The sequence below is a fragment of the Lissotriton vulgaris genome, chromosome 6 (assembly GCF_964263255.1).
Source record: "Lissotriton vulgaris chromosome 6, aLisVul1.2, whole genome shotgun sequence".
In the NCBI taxonomy this organism is placed as follows: domain Eukaryota; kingdom Metazoa; phylum Chordata; class Amphibia; order Caudata; family Salamandridae; genus Lissotriton; species Lissotriton vulgaris.
This window is the reverse complement of record NC_141694.1, coordinates 1,379,381,697-1,379,403,646: the sequence shown is the minus strand read 5'-3', so window position 1 is coordinate 1,379,403,646 and position 21,950 is coordinate 1,379,381,697.

The following is a 21,950-nucleotide window of genomic DNA, read 5'->3' as shown; positions in this document are numbered from 1 at the left end:
AAAGCTCTATTAAATCTAGGGATATATTTAGAATAGTGAATGGTATGACCAACCCTGAGTGTATTAATAGTAAAATTAAACCTTCCCAGGAGTTGTGTGATGGACTGGCACTTTTTTTTCAAGATCAAAAGAATAAAATTGTGGAAAGTATGAAGGATCTATCGCAATACACCTCGCTAGCTCAGAAAGAAGGGGCAAGGGGCTTAAATGAAAAGAGCACTGTCAAGCTGACTGCATCTTGGGTCTTTTTGGATAATTTTCAAGTTCCATCGGAGACAGAGTTCACTAGAGTGGCCTTAGGAGTCTCCTGTTGCTCCCCTTTTGATCCGCTGCCCCACAAGCTAATGAAGGAATTTGGGTCAGAGATCTTTCCCATTTTACGACAGGTATGTTGCCAGTCCCTCAATATCGGTATTGTTCCTGTTAGCTGGAAGCAGGTTGTTATCACGCCACTCTTGAAAAAACCTACCCTTGATCCGTGTTGTCATAAGAACTACCGACCAATCTCCCTCCTGCCCTACTCGATCAAGATTGTGGAACTTCTGGTCAGTAGGACCCTGTCCCATGTTTTGAAGACGAATAACATACTGGAAGAGGAACAGTTTGGTTTTCGACCAGGTCATCGGAAAGAATCAGCTCTGGTGGTGGTGTTGGGTGACCTTCGGATGCGGGCAGACAGGGGCAAATCAGCAGTTTTAATTCTGCTGGACCTGTCTGCCACATTCGATATGGTGAACCATGACATTTTGCTCTCAAGGGAGACTTTTGGGGTGAAAGGAGTAGCGCTCAGGGGGCTGCGATCTTATCTGTCTGATAGATGGCAGGCGGTTGCACTTCCCCCGTACCAATCTGAATTGGTGAAAGTCTTACATGGGGTTCCGCAGGGCTCCTCAATTAGCCCCATTCTGTTTAATTCCTATATGCAACCTCTGTTGGGAATCATTAAAGTGCATAATATCAGTGTGAATAATTATGCAGATGATACACAGCTTTTGATATCCCTGGATGGGGACCAGGCGGAACCATTGGATTGCTTTCATGCTTGTAGAAAACTGGGCCTTATGGGCCGGGCGGCGCAGGGCACGCCTAAATCCCAGAGTTCACCTGCCTTGCAACTAACAGAGACACAAGACACTCCATTGAGCGTGGAAGCCAGGTTTATTAGCTGCAGCTAACACAGTTGTCCCAGAAGTTACACATAGGGATCACAGAACACTTGTGGGGACATACCCAACTCCAGCGCCCAGCAGCAGTGCTCCTTTCTGCCGCTGCTAGCCCACCCCAGCGGCCGCAGCATGAGGGGAGCCCTGAGGACTCGCGGACTCGATTTCCCAGACGCCCTAGCGGCGCAACACGCCGCCACACACAATTCCTGCGCCAGGAGGCGCCAGAAAAGCAGACCAGCCCCGGTGGAGCGGGGGATCACAGAACACTTGTGGGGACATACCCAACTCCAGCGCCCAGCAGCAGTGCTCCTATCTGCTGCCGCTATCCCACCCCAGCGGCCGCAGCATGAGGGGAGCCCTGAGGACTCGCGGACTCCATTTCCCAGATGCCCTAGCGGCGCAACACGCCGCCACACACAATTCCCGCACCAGTAGGCACCAGAAAAGCAGACCAGCCCCGCGTCGCGGGATCACACACGGGTCGGCACCGGGAGAAGCCCGGGACAAGGGCGGGACCATCTAAGGCCATCATAGGCCAGAAGAGGACGGGCCGGGCCATCCCCCCTGGCTGTGCAACAAAAGGAGGTAAAGAACTTTGTTTCTTATTCTTAGGCACACTCCAGCCCTCTCCAAGGGAAACCACATCGTGATTTGTGACATTTTTAGATCCTTCTAGGTGTTTGTTGCTGTTTCCGTGCTAATTACATCATGACATGCAAGGGGGTGCGCAAAATTCCAATTCTCACGAGGGACTTGGCCAAGAGGACGCTGGACCACTACCTAAATAAGACAACAACACCCATTGTCCATCAAATAGTGAGAACAGAACGACAACTGTCTACAGACTACACCTTCAGTGACCTATCTCCCTCACAGACAGTCGCCGTAGCACAAAACTTATCATTGCTGGAGGAACTCAATAGTTTATGTAAATCCAAGTATGCTGCTGTCGAGTCGAGAATCGAGCAACTTAGTGCTTCTATCTGCCCTACAGTCATTACAAGTCCCCAGTCTAGTGCATTATCCCAATCAAATGAAAGACTCCTGGGTACTCCCCTTTGTCTACCTGCAAAAGGTAATGCGAAATCCATAATGTCTCCTCAGGAGCCTTCTGGTAAAAGAAAATGAAACGTGGACAAACACACAGGGAGCCAAGCAAAACAGCAAAAACTGAACTTGAGCCCTCCATTACCTATCACCTTTACCCCTAAAACATGTAAGATTCCACGAAACGGCTAACTTCTGCATCCTCTACCCCACCAACTCTGTTGGCCCAGATAGAAACCATGATCAACTCTATGATATCCCCCTTGATAGAAAGAATGAATAATCTAGGGGAAATGACTAAGGCTAACTCGCTACTCTTAAAATGTATGGCAAGCTCCAACCATATACAGTCTTTATCCGCCACTGTAGTGCCCTTAACATCTCCACAAAGTAACATTGACAAAAATCAACCAGCAGCCTCACACATGTTACCTTCAAACACCCTGAAAGTAACCGCAACACCTATAATAGCACATAGCTCTTCCCCCAGAATAGGGCTGAATAAAGAACTCATACCCCACAAAGGGTCACTTTCTAATCTAGGGAACATGTCACGAAAATCTAATCTTATACAATTTCACACCCGAGGCTGTCCCGTTTGTGTGCTTCCTCTCTGGAGTGCCAGCACTTACAAACGGAAAATCTGAAAGCCAACCGGACCTAAGAAATAAGGTGGTGTTCTGGCTAACAAAAAATAGACCCCTGCCTCCTGATTTTGATGGAAGAATACGAAGTGTTAGAAGGGTGGGCTGGCTAGGTCCACTTCGAAAAGATATACCCGGCGACCTGGTGTTAATAAACTTTAGAAATAATAACGTTGTCCGATATCTTCAAACCTGGCAGCCACAAATAGGAGATGGACCTATACACACCTGGGAACTATCTGACTTTTATCCCAGAGCATCACTCCTCCCCCAATCAAGACCAATGAAGAGAGTAACTTACCGATGGGCAGAAACGGCCCCGGGGTGAGGGGCGATAATATCCAGACTTTGATTTGATATACTTCGTAATGATCTTAATGATTAGCTGATTTCCTCCAAAGATTTAATGCTATATTAATATAATGTTATTTATTATGAAATGAAATATAATGGTGTATATATATATATGTAATGTTGCTTTTATGATTTTATACTTCAAACTCGAATAAAGCTAATCTAATCGAAAATCAATCGATACACACAGGGTGGATTCTAAGGAGACTGCCACTTCAATCCGTGGTGCACAGTCTTTTATAGGAAACACATTTACAATATCCCACTCTTTGCACATACAAAACGAACCAATGAGAAAAGTTGAAAAACAAGCTATCAGATGTATCATATACGCCCCTTTCTCAGACCCAGTGTGCTACCCCTCCCGACAAATTAATCATTGATGGTGTTCACAATCCCCTCTTGCATGTGGCATGATGTATTTGTGTGCCTCAAAGGATGGTTGTGTAATAGGAGCATACAAGGAGAGAATTGCGAAGGCCAGTCGGATAAGATAGTATAAGAAAAGAATAGGAGAGGGCAAATAGTCGGCTGAGACACGGATCAATCGAACCAGACATGGATTAACAAACTCAGCAAGACCCTGACATCGGGTTTCATGAACAAGGACAATGGAGTTACTTTTTAACTGAAAGGACACGTAGCAGCTGGAAAAGCAAAAGCACATTGTTCGCCGTGCTGCCTGAGTGAGGGCAACACAAAATGGCAACAGGACACAAAATGGCGGCTAGATATGGGCCGAAATCCGAAATCGTAGAACCTCAGACCCTCCTTTTGCCATTACTCAGGCAATACACCAGGGTCTCAAGTCAATCTGAGTCGATGTCAATGGCCATGAGGTCATCGAGCTGTTGCTGTAGCATCATTCTAATATTCTCTGTTTTTCGTGATGCAGGCTTCAGGACACACATAGTGGCACAAAGACCACATATTACAGGTCCACACTGCACACAAAGACAACAAGAGATGATAGCCAAGATCATTTCAAGGAAAGTTAGTATCTTCCATCCCCATGTGGACAGTAGTCCCCAAAACCATCCCATCACAGACCAATCTCCAGTGTCCTGATGTATAGACTCGGAGATGGTATGTAACTTGGAGATAGCTTGGTATACTGTAGGGGCATTATCAGGAATGTAAACACAGCAACTAGACCCGATCAATTTACAGACTCCACCACGATCAGCAAGGATAATATCTAAAACTATCCTATTTTGTAAAGTCATAAGACGATCCGCCTGAAGTTCAGCTGTCACATTACTCAGGGCTCCAGAAGTTTCATTTATGGTAGCCTCAACAACACGAGCTAAGTGTCTGATGTCTCTGCTATTGGCTGTTGGGCCCCAGAAGGGAAGCAACCCTTTAATGAAGTCAGCTGCCTCCTGTCCGGCTGTGTCTTTCTGATCAAAAACTCCCCTACCTTGTCTTTTCTTGTAATGACCTGAAGGAGCAGTATACTTTGGGGGAAGGAGAAAAGCCACATAACAGGTTCTTAAGAAATAAGTACGAAGCCATGTATAGGCTCTATTGTGACAGATAAAATATGTGCCTTGTGATGGCACTAGCGGTGAGGGAATCTGAGGTGTATAGACATAAGTATGAGAACAAAAGGGGGTGGTGATGGACGGAGCATCTGAATCAATCAAACACTCACACCTAGTCAAAAGATCTGGGTTTAATCCATCACCGTTCTTTAGCCCACTCTGCCACCCCAGTTCAGACATGGCTATATGCAAATCAGTCTGACCCTGTGCCTCATGGGAACAGTCCAGCCCGAACCGCCAAGCCATGTCTTCCCTGGACCGGAAACAAGCTTCAGGGGACCGGTTTCTGGCATTCCAGCCGTCTTCAGCCCGGCTTGCTTGAATCCAGTGGCAAAGTGAGCAAGGGACTCACGTCTGAGCATACCCTGCCACACTTATGGCGGCCAAAAGCGGTACAAAAGGGGGTGGTGATGGACGGAGCATCTGAATCAACCAAACACTCACACCCAGTCAAAAGATCTGGGTTTAATCCATCACCATTCTTTAAGTATGAGAACAGATACTCTTCTCCTGCTGATTCTTAACATTCTGGCCATTAATTTGTAAACAGAAATTACCTCGATGAGGTACAGTCCAAATTGGCGGAGAGCTCCTTCGCTTAGCCTTTTCTGTGAGGCTAGTAACATATCAGGTTATATTCCCTCCATCATACGCTCTCTTCTCATCTATAGGAATCTTACTAATCTGAGCAATCTTAGCCATAGTCATTATTCCCTTAATCAAAGTACTGTGACTAAAGTCTGCTCCACTACCATATGGACTGCCAGGGGGATATCGTAGCTGGTTTTGATAAAGGTTAGAGAACATAGCCAAGTAAGCCCAGGCGGAACCTTCATAGGAGAATTGAAAAACTAAATACAGCATGCCTCTCTCTGTATTATGAGGCATGAGCCAACAAACCCAACAAACAGTAGTATTCATCACTAGTTGGTGTTGATGCAATAACTGAATAAACAAATTATTGAAGTATTCGGTTCTCCTAATCTGTTCGTGTTCTGAAAGTGTATAAAACGATGTGGGGAGGCAGTAGTAGGAAAAGATAAAAAGATAGATGTAGGAACAGGTGATGGCTGTATAACATAAACAACCCAACTTCCACACGCTAATAAAGTACATAAATATATCAGAATACATAGGGTGTCAAAGCTAACCACGTCGTCCCTTACCTTGTCTTGACTGAAGTTCTCTTGGAAGACGTGGATGATTTCGCAGGGACGCAAGGGACCAACTTCCCAAATCACTAACTAAAACTTACTGAATTAAATATTAACAGCAAGATTTTAAACTAGAAATTAGGGAGGAGGGCCGGTACTGGGCGTTGAAGAGAAGACTTTGGTTCTTGCTGTCGACCTGCGAAGCAACAAGCACCAAGATTTTAGTATTCCGTTTTAGGAGTCAGCTTTCCTAACCTCCCTAGCCCCCTTCGCCACTATCTCTATCTAATCAGAGCTCCTATAACCTAGTTAAGCTGCTCAGAGATCCCCCTACCTGCAATCAGCAAGTTGAAGGCCTTCGCCCAGTATTTCTTTGTAGGGATGTAGGGTTGTGGTGATAAAGTTGTCAGATGTCCTCTAGGATAGTTGGTAGTCCGATGTGATGTCAGCTTGCTCGTCTGGAAATGTACATAAAAGAAAGGGAGGGTTAATTACTATTTTAAGAAGCCCTTTGCATTCTTTCTGTCTCTTTCCTAACTTACTTGGTATTAACCTTTGCTTCTTGGTCTCGGGGTTTCTGTTCCTTTTTGTTAATTGTGCTATAAAAGAAGCATTAAACAAAGACACACCAAATCCTAGGTATCTTTCTTAAATCCCACATTTCTTAAACAAAATCTAAAAGTTCCTTGTAAATCTTTTCACAATTTCACAAACATAAAGTTCTTTGTAATTCTCTTAACAATTTAACAAACATAATGATCTGGCAAATAGTCCTCAAAATACTGTTAGGCCCTGAATGTCCGAAGTCTCCTTCTTCGTGAAGGCTTTCACAAAGTAATTGTTCCAAAAATTAACCTTTCTTGCGAAGGGCGCCTTAAATGTAGCAAAAGTACTTAGCTTTCAGAGTTAGTTCTTTAGACTTCAATCTCCAGGAAATAAGAAGCACCGCAGTGGAGTCCTGCCAGGATAGAATTCTCCTTCAGGTGAGTTCCTCCTACTGACGCGACCTTCTCCGAGGGAAACCTGAAGGCAAAGCGCCTTCCAGAAGGCTGGGTGCGGTTTAAATACCTGACCGCACCCAGCCGCTCCCAGTCACGTTCTGTTAACGTGCGCGGGGACGCTGAATGCAGTCCCAGTTCTAGCGCGCACCAAAAGGCAGCGTGTAGGGATGCGGGGAGAGATCTGAAAAGACCTTCGCGAGGGCGTTGTCTTTCACGGAGCCACAAGCGGAGCCTACAAAAGCACATTAATTGAGCTCCAAAACTTAAACAAGCATATAAGGCAATACTACAGTGTACTAGCAGAAAGGGGGCACAAGCAAAGTCAAGAGTAGCAAAACCTTAAGAAGGTGACCAACATATAATAAGGCAGATGTAAATGTAATCACCCAATCACACTGACTAGAAGCGTGCGTGGAGCACGGGACAGGGGTGGGTTTTTATAAGGGGGATATCAGCACATGTCTTAGGATATGTGTGTTAGGGGTAAGTGGAATCATGACAGTACTCCCTCCTCAAGATCCCCCCCAGAACGGTCGAAATGGGCTTTGGTTTCTCAGGATGTCTTAGATGGAAGAGTCGGATCAATCTAGGGGAGTTTTTTAGATGGTCTAAAGGTTCCCAAGACCTTTCCTCTGGGCCATAACCTTTCCAATCTATGAGGTAAAACAGTTTTCCTCAAACTCTTTTGGAATCTAAGATAGTTTTAACCTCGAATTCCGGGTGATCATCAATCATGATGGGGGATGGGGATTTGGAGATGCGGGTCTGGGGATGAAATGTCTTAACCAGGGAGACATGGAAGACCGGGTGTATCAAGTACTTTTGAGGGAGACTCAGCCTTACACAAACCGGGTTAATTATCTTCTCAATAGGAAAAGGACCAATGAATTTTGGATTGAATTTCCGATTTCCTCTAAGTTTCAGATTTTTTGTACTCAACCATACTTTTTCACCTACTTGGTATTGCGGTTGTTCAGATCGATGTCTGTCCTTGGTCTCTTTCTGAGATTCTTTCGCCTTTGCCAAGTTGAATTTGGCCTCTTCTTGGATAAAAAATACTTTGGATACATAGTCAGAAATTGCAGGTACTGAATCAGAGCTTAAAGAATTTTCAGGAATGCTTTTGGGATGGAATCCGAAATTGCAAAAGAACGGAGACATTTTGATAGATGAATGTTCAGAGTTATTATAAGCGAACTCTAGGGGGCTCAAAAGATCAGACCATTCATCAGGAACATTGGGTAACATACATCGGAGATATTGTTCGATTGTCTGATTAGTTCTCTCAGTTAAACCATCTGTTTGGGGATGGTAACTAGAAGACAAACGAACGTCCATTTGTAACAATGTACCCAACTTTTGCCAAACCTTAGAAACAAATTGGGAGCCTCTGTCCAAAATGACCACAGATGGGATTCCGTGTAATCTGATCACGTGTGACATAATTAGATGAGCCAGCTCTAAGGCAGTGGGAAGTTTCTTTAAGGGAACGAAATGGGCCATTCTTGTGAACTGATCCACTACAGTTAAAATTGTATTAAATCCCTTCTTGGTTTCAGGTAGTTCAACTATGAAGTCTAGCGATATAGTATGCCAGGGTTGAGGTGGGATAGGCAGAGGCATTAACAAACCACTAGGAGCTTGATGAGAAGTCTTATGTTGAATGCAAACACTGCAAGTTTCTACAAACAACTGAATGTCTTTGAACATCAAAGGCCACCAAAAGGTTCGTCTTATTAGTTCCATGGTCTTCAAGATGCTAGGATGGGCAGATAACATTGTATCGTGGTGAAGCTGAATTATGGATTTTTGTATCTTTTCAGTAGGAACGTAAATCAAACCATGTACCATCATCAAATCATCTTTCTCCAGGAGGTAAGGATGATCTCTTTTCAACATCTCAACATCCGTATCTTTCAAGGCCTCCTTAATATCATTAATAATGTTACTAGTAGTTAAACTTCCCTGAAAACAAGAAGTCGGGATTACAGGATGGATAATTTCAGGTTTTTCTGGGTCTTTATCACCTATCCTAGACAAAGCGTCCGCTTTCAAGTTCTCTTTTCCAGGGCGATAAGTTATCACAAAGGTATAGTCATTGAAGAACATAGACCAACGTAACTGTCTAGCAGTCAAAGCTTTCACAGATCTTAGAGCTTGAAGATTACGGTGATCAGTATAAATTGTTACAGGATGACGAGCCCCTAACAGGTAGTGGCGCCATTCTTCAAAAACCGCCTTTATTGCTAATAATTCCTTATCGGCAATGGCATAGTTCTGTTCAGCTTTAGACATCTTCCTGGAAAAGTAAGCTATAGGGTGCATTTGGCCTGTATCAGAATTTCGTTGTGAAAGAATTCCTCCCAATGCATATTGAGATGCATCTGCTTCTACAATAAACGGTTGATTGGGGTCTGGATGACACAAGATTGGGGCCGTAGTAAATCTCTTCTTTAAAATTTGGAAGGCTTCTTCAGCATCAGAGTTCCACAAGAATTTCACTCCTTTTCTCAGTAACTTGGTTATGGGTGTAATTATTTGAGAAAAGTTCTGGATGAATCTACGGTAAAAGTTTGCAAAGCCTAGGAAGCTTTGGATCTGCTTCACAGAAGTTGGACTGGGCCAGGTTGTTACCGCTTCAACCTTTTTAGGATCCATTTCAATACCTTCGGGACTAATTATATAACCCAGAAAGTCCACCTTGGAGGCATGAAACAGACTTTTTTCCAATTTTACATAAAGAGAATTGGAGAGTAGTCTTTGAAGAATGGCGCGGACCTGTTGTACATGTTCTTCCTCAGTGTCTGAGTAGATGAGAATGTCATCAATATACACTACGCAACAGATGTCAATAAATTCATGCAACACTTCGTTTATAAAAAACTGGAAGGCGGCAGGAGCGTTACACAGTCCAAAAGGCATGACTTGGTATTCAAAGAGACCGAACTTAGTGCGGAAAGCCATTTTCCATTCGTCTCCTTTTCTTACCCTGACTAAATGGTAAGCTCCTCGCAAGTCCAGTTTTGTATAAATCTTAGCTTTCTTAATTTGATCCAAAAGTGTTGGGATCAAGGGTAAGGGGTACCTGTTCTTAATGGTGACGTTGTTTAATTGCCTATAATCTATGCACGTGCGCAATTCCCCTCCCTTCTTTGGAATGAAAAAAAGAGCTGAAGATACTGGAGATTTAGAGTGCCTAATGAACCCATTTGCAAGATACTCATCAAGGTATGCTCTCAGGTGAATGTTTTCTGCCTCCGTAAGAGCATAAATGCGACTGCAGGGTAAGGTTGCTCCAGGCACGAGATCTATTCTACAGTCGAAATCTCTATGTGGAGGTAGAGTATTGGCTTTTCTTTTGTCAAACACATCAGATAAGTCGCTATAAACCGATGGAACCCCTTCCAAAAGCAGGACATTGGGTGACTCAATTCCGAAATCAAAACCTTGAACTATGTCCTTGGACCTATTGATTAGGAAGCACTGCTCAGTACAAAAGGTTGACTTAAAGGTAATTAACCTGGTTACCCAATCTATGATTGGGTTATGTTTTATTAACCAAGGTATCCCTAAAATCATCTTGAATTGAGGGGCATCAATTATGTCAAATTGTATTCTTTCTCGATGTATGGGAGAACAATCCATCTCTAAAAGTTTGGTTTGTCTGTTTACCAGCCCTGAAGTCAATTCCTTGCCATCAACTGCTCTGACTGTTTCTGCATGATCTTTTAACACAGACTGAAAGCCCAACTGTAAGAAAAATTTGGAATCAATAAAATTACCTGTAGCCCCAGAATCTATAATGGCTTCCACTTTTCTTGTGTGAGATTTAGGAAGCAAATCTCGGAGTTCTACTAAGATTGAAAAGTGTCTGAAACCTGCAGGGGGAAGAGTTGAGGTCAAACTAGAAAGACCACCCGATAAACTGACCTCTCCCTTTACCGAGTGTACTAGTTTTCCGACTTTTCCTGTGTGATGGCCACATCGGAAGTCTTGGTTTTAAACTTGTTAGGTCGAGTAGGGCATTCTTTTACGAAGTGTCCTGTCTTTCCGCAATATAAACACTGGTTTAAATGTCGTCTTTTATCTTTCTCCTCCTTAGTTAAGGGTCCACGGATCGAACCAATTTGCATGGGTTCGACGGAATCAGATTTTGGACCTGATTCTCGATTCGGGGTTGACCTTTCCTTAAAGAAAACTACTTTATGCTCAGTTTTCCCTCTTTCTCCCTTTCGTTCGGAAATACGATGATTAAGTTTTACCACTAAGTCAATGAACTCGCTTATGTCTTCTGGGGGTTCAAGAATCTGAGTAATCATGTCCTTTAATTCCTCTCTTAGACCTCTGTAAAAGATAGAAACTCTTTTGTCGTATGGCCAGTCAGCCTCTAAAACCAGACGGTTAAAGGTGGATATGTAATGTATCAGATCCGAAGATCCCTGCTTTAAACTTAGAAGCTCATTGTCTGCAGACTGAACGAAAAGATGTTTTGCAAACATTTTCATCAAAGCCCTCTCGAAATCCTTAAAATTATACAAAATTCGGTCGTCCTTTTCTACTAATGGAACTGACCAAAGAGCAGCATCTCCACCCATATAGGATAACATAAAAGCTACTCTAGAAGAATCGTCCGGGAAGGCTGTAGTCTTGGCTATAAAATGTAGGTGACATTGCTGTAAAAATACAGAAAACTTATTACAATCCCCATAAAATCTTTCTGGTGGGGCTAAAGGAGTGGGGAACAAGTTACCACTTGGATCAGAGTTTTGGTATCTGTACTGGATGAGGGACTCAGAAAAGTGGTTGGTTTTTGCTGAATAGAGTCTTGAAGAGAGGATAAATCTCTACGTAAGGCTGCATTATCCTGCCTAATAGCTTCTAAAACTGCTGCCAAATCCTGCAAATTTACTTGATCCATTGCGTCCGGGCGAAATTATCTACGTGGGCTTTGCCTTCTGTCAAAGCTAACCACGTCGTCCCTTACCTTGTCTTGACTGAAGTTCTCTTGGAAGACGTGGATGATTTCGCAGGGACGCAAGGGACCAACTTCCCAAATCACTAACTAAAACTTACTGAATTAAATATTAACAGCAAGATTTTAAACTAGAAATTAGGGAGGAGGGCCGGTACTGGGCGTTGAAGAGAAGACTTTGGTTCTTGCTGTCGACCTGCGAAGCAACAAGCACCAAGATTTTAGTATTCCGTTTTAGGAGTCAGCTTTCCTAACCTCCCTAGCCCCCTTCGCCACTATCTCTATCTAATCAGAGCTCCTATAACCTAGTTAAGCTGCTCAGAGATCCCCCTACCTGCAATCAGCAAGTTGAAGGCCTTCGCCCAGTATGTCTTTGTAGGGATGTAGGGTTGTGGTGATAAAGTTGTCAGATGTCCTCTAGGATAGTTGGTAGTCCGATGTGATGTCAGCTTGCTCGTCTGGAAATGTACATAAAAGAAAGGAAGGATTAATTACTATTTTAAGAAGCCCTTTGCATTCTTTCTGTCTCTTTCCTAACTTACTTGGTATTAACCTTTGCTTCTTGGTCTCGGGGTTTCTGTTCCTTTTTGTTAATTGTGCTATAAAAGAAGCATTAAACAAAGACACACCAAATCCTAGGTATCTTTCTTAAATCCCACATTTCTTAAACAAAATCTAAAAGTTCCTTGTAAATCTCTTCACAATTTCACAAACATAAAGTTCTTTGTAATTCTCTTAACAATTTAACAAACATAATGATCTGGCAAATAGTCCTCAAAATACTGTTAGGCCTTGAATGTCCGAAGTCTCCTTCTTCGTGAAGGCTTTCACAAAGTAATTGTTCCAAAAATCAACCTTTCTTGCGAAGGGCGCCTTAAATGTAGCAAAAGTACTTAGCTTTCAGAGTTAGTTCTTTAGACTTCAATCTCCAGGAAATAAGAAGCACCGCAGTGGAGTCCTGCCAGGATAGAATTCTCCTTCAGGTGAGTTCCTCCTACTGACGCGACCTTCTCCGAGGGAAACCTGAAGGCAAAGCGCCTTCCAGAAGGCTGGGTGCGGTTTAAATACCTGACCGCACCCAGCCGCTCCCAGTAACGTTCTGTTAACGTGCGCGGGGACGCTGAATGCAGTCCCAGTTCTAGCGCGCACCAAAAGGCAGCGTGTAGGGATGCGGGGAGAGATCTGAAAAGACCTTCGCGAGGGCGTTGTCTTTCACGGAGCCACAAGCGGAGCCTACAAAAGCACATTAATTGAGCTCCAAAACTTAAACAAGCATATAAGGCAATACTACAGTGTACTAGCAGAAAGGGGGCACATGCAAAGTCAAGAGTAGCAAAACCTTAAGAAGGTGACCAACATATAATAAGGCAGATGTAAATGTAAGCACCCAATCACACTGACTAGAAGCGTGCGTGGAGCACGGGACAGGGGTGGGTTTTTATAAGGGGGATATCAGCACATGTCTTAGGATATGTGTGTTAGGGGTAAGTGGAATCATGACATAGGGTTATTCCACATGGACTAACCATTAGTTTCTTGAATCTATCTTTCATATTTACAGTCTGATCATTAATTTCCACTTTAGTATCCATTACTCTAAAGTGTTGCTCACGATAATCTTCCTAGATCACTTAGCTGTGATTGTTAGCTGTCCTATGACACTGCAAGTTCTGCAGACCCTAGGTCACTACTCAGGTCACAGCTTAAGACTCCTACCGTGACCCTGCAACTTGATGGATAGTGGAAGAAAACACATTAGAATGTGTTTCAAAACAAAAAGGTATAATCAGAAAAATCGTAAAAAAGGAAAAGTTCAATTGTCTTTGGTCATTCTCAATCGTAAATTATATCGAGTCTTATTAGGGATTGTCTGGTCCTTAAGCAAGGCTTCTGGATCCACCGTGTTCAACCGCAGATGTGTTGGGACGGTCTCCTGTAACACGTCGTCTTCTTCTTTCTCAGAGTTCGTGTGGTCCAGGCGTGCACTACTAAACGGTACAAATCTAGGCACTTTTTCACTTTCGTTATCACCTATGCCCTCACGAATCCACTGGTCAAAAGGCAAAGGTACCCTCTTACAGTGCACGCCATGGCCCAGTTCTTTTTCCCAACAACCTTCACTGCCGTCCGTGTAGTCAATAGCACTTGACGCGATGGGCCCCAACGAGGTTCCAAATTCTTTTTTCGCTGAATGCTTTTAACGCAGACCCAGTCGCCAGGTTGGATGGAATGACCTGGGTCTGCGGAGGATGAGGTCTGTTGCTGAAGAACACATAATTTAGTGGTGAGGTCATGCAAGTAGTCAATCAGCATTGGGTATGGAATATCAAAATACTATTTAGATCGAGGGACTCCCCAGACATTTGCCGGGCGCCCAAAAATGACCTCATATGGACTCAGACCTAAACAGGAATGCACAGTTGTTCTCGTAGACAGAAGTGCTAATGGTAGGGCATCAGGCCAAGCAAGAGCTGTGCTCGCCTGAATCTTTGCCAATTTGAGCTTGAGACTACCATTATAGCACTCTACCAATCCTGCTGACTGAGGGTGGTTTGCCGCATGGAATTTCTGTTTAATACCAAGACCTGCACATACTTTCTGCATAATTTGGCCTACAAATTCACTCCCATTGTCAGACCAGACAATGCGCTGCAAACCAAACCTCGGGAAAAACTCCTTCAAAAGGACTTTGGCAGTAGACAAAGCAGTATTGTCCTTTAGGGGGTAGGCCTCTATCCATCTGAAAAAGGCACAAACCACCACCAGAACATACTTGAGATTATTACAATGATCCATATGAATGAAATCGATTTGCAATACCTCAAAAGGATACGTAGGGGGAGCAAAATGACCTGCTGGATTTGGGGTTCCCTTTCCTGGATTATGCAGTAAACAAACACTGTAGTGCTTCCCCACGTTTTCTGCACATTTAGGAATTCCTTTGTTCTGCCATACTGGAGCCAAGATTTTACAAATGCCCTTTGCACTAATATGGGCTGGGCCATGCACCATAGTAACTACAGGTAGTACATAAGCGTCTGGTAACAGCCATCGTTGATGCTCTGACAATTCCGTCCAACACCGAGTCGCGTCCAACATTCCCGTACTCTCTCTCCACTTACTCAGTTCTTTCTCAGTAGCCTCTTCTTGAATCATTTTCACACTTTCTATTGTGTCCTCACACATTCCTCCTTCTCTGATCCGATCCATCTTGCAGGGCCCGCAACATACATACGACTCATAACATCTCTCGCTGTCTCTATTGCTACTTCATCAGCAAAAGCATTCCCATGGCCCACATCATCAGTAATCTTTTTGTGCGCGCTACACTTGATTATTGCTATTTGTGTAGGCAAAGCAAGTGAGTTGAGAAGGTCAGTCACCAACTGGCCATGCTGTATTTTAGTCCCATGGGAAGTAAAGAATCCTCTTTCCTTCCGGAAGCGACCAAAACTATGAGCCACACCGAAAGCATATTGGCTATCAGTGTAGACATTTACTCTCCTTCCTTTTCCCAAGACACATGCTCTCGTCAAAGCAATTAATTCAGCTGCTTGGGCTGAATTCTGTGCAATGCGTGCTGTCCCTACTACCGTATGCAAAGTAGGAACAGCATAAGCTGCAGTTGTCTCACCATTTGGAAGCTTAAAACAAGATCCATCTACCCAAAGGATCCTGTCCGGATCCACAAGTGGTGTATCTTTTAGATATATTCTGCCTTTCGTTTCCTCCTCTGTTCGGAAAAAACAATCATGCTGTTCTTGAATGCCTTTCTCATCCGGTATGGGCAACAATGTTGCTGGGTTCAGAGTATTGCACCGCTTGATATGTATATGGCTAGCCAAAAGCGTTAGCTCATATAGAGACAAGCGAGCACTCCTTAGGTGTTGTGTTTTAGTCCTATTCAAAAGATTATCCACTGTATGTGGTACCATAACAACAAGGGTGCTGTCCAATACCAATCCAGCAGACTGACGAATAGAAATTGCTGCCGTTGCTGTAGCTCTGTGACAACTAGGCAATGCCTTGGCTACTGGATACAATGTAGCCGAAAAAAAGGCACATGGCCGTTGTTTGTCTCCAAATTATTGCGTTAAAACTGACAACGCACAACCTTCTCTTTCATGCACATAGAGTGTAAAAGGCTTACTGTAATCCGGAGTACCTAGCACAGGTGCTGAACACAAAGCATTAAGTAAATCAGAAAAACTCTTTTGGCATTCATCGATCTAAGGGAGAAGTTGTGGCGTATCTTTCAACAGAAGCACCAGCAAAGGTTTAGCTAACAAAGAAAAATTCGGAATCCATTGCCTACAATATGAGGTAATGCCCAGAAAGGCATGTACCTCTCTCTGTGTGGTTGGCTCAGACATTCGTGTGATCGCTTGAATTCGTTCTGGGGTCAATCGTCTTTAGTCCTTCGACAAGAGATGACCTAAATAGGTAACCTCTTGGCGGCAATATTGCAACTTAGAAGGGGACACTTTATGATGTAGATCAGACAAATGACGCAACAAAGAAACCGTCACATCTTTACAAACATCCTCCGAATCAGCAGCAATCAGCAAATCGTCAACGTATTGGATCAAAGTAGCACCTGGAGGCAAAATGAACACATCAAGCTGAGATTTCAAAGCCTGACTGTAAATGGAGGGACTCTCACAATAACCTTGAGGAGCACGCTTGAATCGGAAACTTCGGCCTCCGAGAGAGAAGCCAAAAATATCCCTACTCTCCTCAGGGATAGGAATGCTGAAGAAAGCATTTTTTAGATCAATAACCGAGAACCATGCCGCTGAAGCGGATATCATAGTGAGCAAGGCAGTGCTATCTGGGAAAACAGGAAACTGGGGGACGACAATTTTGTTGACCTCCCGAAGATCGATCACAAAGCGATATACAGGAGGCTGAGAAGGATCAGTGCTTTTAAGGACAGGTAGAACAGGACTGTTGCAAACATTTCCTCTTGTTTCTTCGACCACACCCTTCTGAACCAGATCATAGATAATAGCCAACAAAGCTCGTTCACCATTGTTGGAAATTTTATACTGAGGAATGCGTGGTAATTGAACATTAGGCTTAATAGTAACCATGTAAGGTGGAATCTGGAGCAGACCAACATCATTCGGACCCGTAGCCAAGAGCGTAGCTGGAAGAGAATGTAATTTGGGTGGGAGTTGGTCCTTAGACAAATACATAGGAGAAACCAACTTCTCACCTAAAGTAAGATGTACACCAGAGGGGGAACAATACAATGTTGCATGAAGACGTTTAAACAAGTCCAAACCCAGCAAATTCTCGCCGCAACCAGTCGTTAAGATGAGCGGGCCTCCAAATTATGAGGACCAATCGAGATAGGCAAAGGACAAGAAACGGGGTTACTAACTGGGGCGCCAGAGAATCCTACAGAAACGTTAGTTAAGACAGACAAAGGTGCCCCAGGGAGTTTGGAGTGAATGATAGAACTTCTCATTGCACCAGTATCCAAAAGAAATGGCTCTGAAACACCCAATGCAACACCTTCAACATAAGGCCCATTCTGATCCACTGGAACTGATACGATTCCCTTGCTTTGTCCATGGCTGTCCTAACTAGTGTGAAAATCCTGAGCCTCACTTTCAATACAATAATCGTCATTGTAATATTGCGCAGACTGAGTATTCTGCTGATCAAAATAATTCATGGAATTCTGAGGGGGAAAGGAATGCTGTCCTTGGGACAACGCACCTCGCCTTCTACCTCTAGGTGCTGATTGAAAACCACCACAGCCTCGTGACCCTGGGAATCCACCATTACGCTGCAATAAAACCGGACAGCTATTCTTAAAATGACCTTCCTCTTTACAATAGGCACATTGATTAGGACCTAGCAATGGTCCCGGAACAAAAGGTTCAGGTTTTTGTAACAACCTCTGAAGCTGGGGAGGCTGTTGAAATTGGCGCTGAGCAGAACGAGGGGGATAAGCATGTTGCAAAAGAACCTTCGTTTTTAATTCCTTAGTCTTCTTCTCGATCTTATCCTTTTCCTCCTTATCCCTATTCTCGTAATACTGAGCAGTAGCTAATATCTGTGCAGATGAAGAAACAGCCCACGAACTTTCGGAGTCTTTCTAATTTATGCTATAACTCTGGAAGTAAATTAAATACAAATGTATCCATGAATAATCGCTGTCCACCCTCAGTACTCATACCTTGACCACTGTGGTCGATGAACGTCTCCTCGAAACGAGTAAAGAAATCGGAGACACTCTCATCTTTCTTCTGCTTACACGCAGCTAACTTATCCCAGTTAACACGTAAGGCAGGCATCATCGTTTTAATTAAAGTGATGATTCTACCGGGCAATTGTGCAATCAAATCATCTGGCTTAGCACCACCTACTTGTGCTGCATCTGTGGCTGTTATAGCAGCCCAATTACCACCTAAAGCTTTGTCGTGGTCCTCCCTACGAATCCAAGCCCAAAATGCTTGTGGAACTACATTTCCCATCAACATATCAATATCGGCCAAATTCATAATACACGCATCAACAGTCTGGGACAGCTCTTTGTAATACCCAGCAGGATTTTTACGAGGGTCCGGTAAAGACTGTTTGAGTGCCAGAACTTCAGATCGTTTCCAGGGGACATGTACCCATATACGCTGCAAATGAGCAGGGACGCGCGGAATATTGCCTGACTGTGGAACCTCTTCTCTCCATACTGGAGGAACCTTCCTCATAGGATAATGTTTCATTTTCTGTCTAACTGCAGGATCAGGTTCAAGAATAGTCTGAGAAGAAAATAAAGACCTGAATGCGACAAGTGTCCTAACGGCATAGTCAACTTCAGAATCCACAATAAGACCTTTATCAAACTTAGCCTGCACGTCTAACAGACCCTGAGGAACTAAACCCAAATCCATATCCTCCCATCCTTTGACAAGATTGTCACACATAACATTAAAAACATATCTCTGTGTGGGCACATTCCACTGCTGAAAGGTGCTCATGATATTGGGCACGCTATACTGTGGACCACTCATGATCCATTTGTGAGCAAGAGAGTCCAACGCACTTCGCTCGTCGGAACCTGGGATTTGACTACGGGAGTGCCTTCGGGACAGAGCAGGAGTCATGGAAAAAGACCCAAACAAGGTGGAGAGAAGGCCAGAAACAGTATCGACCAACCGTTTGCGAGCTGAGGGAGAATCTGATAGTAGAACTGGAGAAAAGGTATTAAGCAAAGGAGGAGAAGAGCTGACCGTTATAAGAGGAACCGAGGGTAAAGGAGACTGAGGTACAGAAGTTGGTGGCAAAGGGGGCGGGGGTGGCATTACTGGAAAGGGCAATTGTGGAAGAGCTGGATCAACTGGCTGAACAGCAAGTTGCTGGACAAGTGGCAACAATGGGGGTGCATTAGCACATGGTACATAAGGCGGAGGCAATCTCAACAAATGGGACATTAAGGGATCTTCGTCAAGATCCTTACTCTGTGGAGAAGTAGGCAACACAGGGTAACATCTATCTATTTCCATACGATGCTGTCTGTCTGAGACTTCAATCGCTCGATCAATCTCATTTTCTTTAAACTGCTGGGCAACCTGTATAATCGTCATATCTTTCACCTTCTTATCTCTTTTTGCCTGCTTAATTTCTCTCTGCTTGGCTTCGTGAAGGCGGAAAGAGTCAAACATCGCCGGCGGGGCTTTTCTTTTGAACACAATTGCTTCTAGATTGTCTAATATGTCAGGCTCGAAACTACCATTTTGTGGCCACTGCAAAACACCATCTTTCTTCGTGTATTGGATCAACACCTCGTTAAAGGCAATGGGGCCCACACCATGTTTGGAATAGAGCTCATAAGTGGGAGTTCCAACCGGAGGAATCGGACAAGAGTCCTCGAGCCGGGAATCCCTATTACAACCAAGACAACAAAACGTCCTAAATTTGCTAAAACCAGACATCTTTAATTCACTGGTCTGTTTACAAACTTCAAGGGGTTAAAGCAAATAACACAATAACACAGCACAAACGTACTCACCCCCTGGCTTCAGCTATTGCAATGGTCGAATAACAAAACCCAAAAACAAAACAAAGAAGTGGGCGCTACCCACGAATACTTAACTAAGTGTTCTCTCACGCCAACAGAGGTCCGTCTAACGTCTCGCGATACTAGTCATCACCAAAGGGACCAAGGCAGGGCGGTCCTCAGGGCAGCAGTCATCAGCAGCCGTCGGAAAGGAGTAGCCGTGCTGCGAAAGACCTTCGGTCCACTTCGACATACAGGGGTCGGTTGACCTCATTCACGAATCTTACGGAATTTTCTTGCGAGGCTTCTCACGAGCCTCTGGCTAAACCTCTACCACTGAAGCCGCCCCAAGTTTGGGAGCCAGTTGGAGAACCGGGCCTCAGGGGCCTGGCGGCGCAGGGTACACCTTAAATCCCCGAGTTCACCTGCCTTGTCGGACAGAGACATGAGACACTCTGTTAGGCGTAGAAAACCAGATTTATTAGCTGCAGCTAAGCACAGTTGTCCCAGAAGTACAGAATAGGTTCTCAGGAGACTGCCACTTTATTCCGTGGCGCACAATCTTTTATAGGACATATTTTTACAACGTATACTCCCAATACATATAAAGCAAGCCAATTGGAAAAGTTGGAAAACAAACTATCAGGTGTCCCAAATACGCCCCTCTTCCAGACCCTGTGTGTCACCCATCCCCACAAATTTATCAGTGCTAGTGATAGAGCGCGCAGGTCGCCCCACTCTTTATTTCACCAGATTTCACGCACTTGGGCCCATGACGTGTTTATGACAATATTTTTGTGAATCGGGCGAGTTTACACACCACCATCAGTAATTCTATATGTTTTCCTACCACTATTACCAGAAAACCTGACTTACCACAGGCACCTATTTTCCTGACGGATCAGGAGCTAGCAGTGGACAGAAGATAAGAATAACCAAAATACATTTTACATTTAATAGCACTTTATACCTTTTTGTAATGACCACAGACACCTGAAAGATTTTAAAGGTTTTATATAGTAAGTTTAAGATCAGAATGCCATGAGGATAAAACTAATACAGATTAGAATATCAATAATCAGGATTATAACTATAATGTAACTATGAATGAGAGCAAGCACCATTGAGTGCGAGTGGAAAACTACTGGGTAAGGGTAACAAGGAACATGCTATTCAGTTTTCAGGCTTATACTAAGGCTGATGAGTTAAAACATTTTAATCAGTGGATTGCAAAACTTCTACGAGTGATTCAAACTAATCTTAGTCTAACTGCTAATTCGTAAGTATAGATGCAAAACACAAATATCATTAAATTCCACTAATTATGTAAACCGTTTCAAGCATGTCCTAGAGGTAAGGGGAAAAATGGAACATAACTAATAAACAATAACATATAAATTTTGGAAAAGGCAGAGGAAATAATATGGGCAAGAATGCTTTATTAAAGAGGAAAGAAAAGTGAATAGATAGACGGTCACCCACTATATATTTACCTAGGACAGGAATGAGGACTAACCCTGGCCACGGGTCAGTATGGAAAAGGCGAGGACAAGGACCCTCAAAGACTTAGGATGCCAGTAGGCGAGCAGGTACAGCTCATGGACAGTCAGGACAGGATACCCCTCAGGATTTGGATCAGGACTGGGCTCACCAAAGGGCACGACCAACACCTGCAGCTTCGGATGCAACGCCTGCGCTACTCCCTCTCTGCACGGAATGCGCCAGAAACCCCGATTGGGTTCTCGAATCTCCTAGCAAAGTGCTTCGCCAGCACTTAAGACTATTCCACCCCTTGGAGTTTGTGGAATTTACGGACAGAGTGCTCCGCAGCTCTCTGTATCAATCACCTATAGAGTTCATAGGGTCGGTGACAGGTCAGCTACTCGGACAAGTCGGACAATTTCCCTAGCTAAAACTAGGCTAGTTATACCATTTCGGGTCCCTAGACCACCCACAAATGTTGCAAGTGACAGGATTCCCAACATTGGATTGGTCAAGAGAGGTGGTTAGGTCATTGTCACCACCTAAAATTCTGGGTTCCCATAGTTAATATTCAAATT